The sequence below is a fragment of the Bidens hawaiensis genome, unplaced genomic scaffold (genome assembly GCF_021521415.1).
Source record: "Bidens hawaiensis isolate Kalapana, Puna unplaced genomic scaffold, B.hawaiensis_p1.1 tig00045935_1, whole genome shotgun sequence".
NCBI lineage: Eukaryota > Viridiplantae > Streptophyta > Magnoliopsida > Asterales > Asteraceae > Bidens > Bidens hawaiensis.
The window spans coordinates 8022-12026 of NW_027498169.1; the positions used below are offsets into that span (position 1 = coordinate 8022).

The 4005-nt window shown below is 36.9% G+C and overlaps 1 pseudogene; it reads left to right on the forward strand.

The window, feature by feature from the left end:
* The first annotated feature begins 2645 nt into the window (after positions 1-2645).
* Positions 2646-3805, forward strand: LOC143596000 (F-box/kelch-repeat protein At3g06240-like; annotated as a pseudogene).
* The last annotated feature ends 200 nt before the right edge of the window (positions 3806-4005 follow it).

The following is a 4005-nucleotide window of genomic DNA, read 5'->3' on the forward strand; positions in this document are numbered from 1 at the left end:
AAACCATACCCGGAATCGGACCCGATTTATACCTGGTAATACCCAAAACCCGAAACTGGTTCCATAACGAAAACCGAGTTTTTCCTATACATGAAACCGGGTTTTTCAAAACACTTAATAAATCATACGAAATTGACACCAAACCTCGTTGACCTAAAATCTATGTACATGTAGCCATGTAGGGCATGGTTCAAGTGAAAATATTTTGTAATGGAATAAGAAGATTAATAGAAATTGTATATTATGTTCCCGCGTTAAACAAAAATGTTCCAAGTCTCGAGCAACTAGTACTAAGTACAAGGATTCGGAATAACATCGATGGAACATTGTGTTATGTTACTAAAACTTTAGAAACCGAAAGAACTAATAAAGGATATCAAGGGTATGCTGATATAGAAGATAATATTATTTCAAGCAATTAGATATCGAAGCAACCGAGAATATGGAAAGAAAGGATGATGAAAAGGAAGGGGTCCAATGTTATATCCGACTCGTGTGTCTACAATTCAATATTGTGTGACATTCTTAGACCTAATCCAAATTGTTGTTACATGAGATATCCACAGAGAATATTAAAGCAAGTTTTTTTAGACTTGTTAAATAGTTTACAATGATTTATTTTAAATTCAAAACCGGTTGTACAATACCACCTATGATGAATAATGGAAGGGAAACTATATGTTATCGTTCAAAACTTCAAATCGTTATGAGGATAATAGGAAACAAGCAAACAAAACCTATGGGATACGACTACGCATATTAGATGCGTTTATATCAAGTACCCCGACATGCTCGAATGGTAACGTTAAGAGAATAACGGAAGAATATCGAATTGAGGTAGGAGTATCAAGTCTAGAAAATAAAAAAAACAAAGATACTTGAAATAAAATAAAATAAAAAGATATTAGAACGTTTAAAATAAAATTACACGTTGGTACATATTTCGATCTTCATATGCTCGAATATTTGATCATAATGATTGTCGTTCTCCTCATCGTTGCCCTCACTCTCGTTTTCAGTTATGAGTATCCACACGATTCCATTATGGTGGTGGTCGTCGTGTAAGTGGTTCTGGTCATGATGTTTGGTCGTGCTCGACTAAAAGATTTCCCCGCAGTCAAGCAACTTCGATTATCAGTGTGTCATCCACCTCTCAAGAAGATAAATAGTTGGGTAGTTGATCCATTTTTTTCGCTTTTGTTTTCTTTTTATAAAATGTGAGGGAATTGGAGAGTGAATTATTAAAATGTATGACTAAAAATATAAGTTTTATATTATATAGACAATTTATTATTTTTAATGATTTAGCCTTAAAAAGGTGTGGCAAATTAAATCCTCAACCCCCCCCCCCCCCCACCCCCCACACACACACAATTATCAATTATCTACAAAAATCCAAAAAAATGTTGTTGCTACTAACAAAGGCGCTCTAGAGCTCTTAGACACAAGCAAGTCCGAATAACATGAACATTTGAATTCTCCTAACTTGGGTTGGCGCCATGTCGAGCGCCAAATTAACGATGAACATTTGAATTCTTGTCTGAGATATGATCACACATGGGCTATGAAGAGGCATGGCACTAAGCCCGAATAAACGAATTGCCATCGTCGTTAAGAAAAGGAATAAAAATATTAACGCATTGTTTATATCTTTTTTTCATTTTCCAAACTTTGAACCATTTTAAATTATCATAGATATTGTGAATCCTCTACCGTTCACTAAGGGAAGAAGGGGCACCATCGAGTACCCATGTCTTGGTACTACACCATCCACTGGAACACTGCTGCCACTCTCGCAGGTAGGATGTTCGATGATTTAGCTATTCCCAACGGCTATACAACCATTAAAATTTTAGTAAAAAATTTTGTTGAGTGTGAACCATTTTTCAGTTAGCCCGTACCTACCTAAATACACAACCAAATAGTAGGGCCGTCATAATGGGCACCTGTTTAGACACGATAAGACCTGTTTAGTAAAAATGTGAGCTATGCTATTTTATACTTTAAATATTTAAATTAAAACACTAGAGTACATCATTTCTTTTTCTTGGTATATAAAATGTATAACTATCAAGCTCAAACCACCAAAATCAATTGTTAAACGAGTCATTTTCATGTTTGATACTTGCGTTAATCGCGTCGTCTCTAACCTGTTAAACACGTTAAGACATGAACCGATAGCCGGGCAAATAGCCTCTAATAACATACACATGAGGCAAAATAGTTTAAAATAAAAAATCCAATTATAATGAACTAATTGCAGTAGTGAAATAATGTGTTAAAAAATAACAATGAAGAAAACTTACTTGTAGCCTAAGTTACTTTAAGAATCACGAAGTTTAAGATTTGTGTTTTAAATTTAGATAAATCAATTGAGCCACTTTCCTATTTTTATGAACCCTAACATATATCAACCGACTATTAAAATCTATATATATATCTATCACCAACATCTTGGATATTACATACAAACTATAATCAAACCAATTACCCTAAACTCTTAAACCACAATAATCATCATGTCTGAGTTGCCTTCCGATAACATGTACGACATCTTCTCAAGAATGCCGGTGAAATCTCTAGCTCGATTCCGTTGCGTAAGCAATCAATGGCGCAACTTCATCAAAAATCCCCACCTCGAAACCATGCATGCAAAACGAGCGCCTTCAACCGCTCCAACGCTCATCATGTTCCATCAACCCGGGTCAAATTGGGTTCATCCCAACTCCAGCTCGCCATGCAGACTCAGTTTCTTGGAACATAACGAAAAATCATCAAGCACTTGTACCCAAGAAGTGACAAAGAAGCCACCGGCTATGGAGTTTATGTGTACCAACACGAGTTCTAGATACCCTAATGGCGTAATCCTAGGCTCTTGCAACGGGTTGATGTATTCGTCACAACGTTGCCCTGACTCCACCACTCTGGTTGTGATCCATCCTCTAACGAGGGAACGTTATGAGACGATCACACCGATTAGTTATCTACACTCAAGAGAGCGGTCATGGGGGATTGATCTTGAAGAATCGACACGAATATGTGTCGAGGAGTCAAGCGGACTTGGTTTTGATGGTTCCACTAATAGTTTCAAGATGGTGTGTGTTGTATTAAGATTACAAGATGAGTCATTAGATGTTAATCGACTAAAGGAGAATGTATGCGCCATGGTGCATGTTTTGGGGACGAACACGTGGAGAAAGATACCACACGCGCCCGTGTGGTCCAGTAACTGGTGAAGGCGTGTTCGTTAATGGATGTCTGCATTGGTTAACTAGTAACGAATTTCGTAATGCTGGTGATGGCTAGTTAGGACGGAGAATAATAGCCTTTGATATGGCTAAGGAGGAATTCGGAGTAATGAATCCGCCTCATGAAGGTCTACCTTCTCTTTACGATTTGGTTATGGAGCGGTTGGTTGATTTAGACGGTGAACTTGGATACGCGTATAATATTGTTGACCGGGGTGTGAAGGTGTGGGTGTTGAAGGAGAGAGGATGGGTGATGCATTGTGAGTTCGAGCATAAGCCGCCTCTTGCTAATGGCTCGATAAAGGTTTTAGGGCTTTGGAACGAAGAGGGAGACGTGTTAATGACGGATAGATGGAAGCGTGTGTTTGTTTACGACTTGGAAAGTGGCGGTTTGTATGAAGTTGGATTCGATGGTTGGGAAGAAGGAGCCGGAGTTGATATAAGAATGTATCGAATTTACATTATGTTATGTTTATCAAGCAAATGTTTTTGGTTATAAATCTTGAATTTGGGTTAATGAAATAAGCTTGTTACTGGTATGCAGATTATATGAATGATTATTAGCCAGTGAAGGTTTTAATACAGTTGTTGCATACTTAAACTTCAGGGGGCTAGAACTCTGTGTTCTATTTATTATCAAATGAATGTCTAAAAAAATTAAATGCCTAAAAACTTATCAGAAAAAAATGCCTAAAAACGATGTATTATAAGATATGTGTTTTATTTACTTAAAAGTTATTTTTAGACAATTAATACC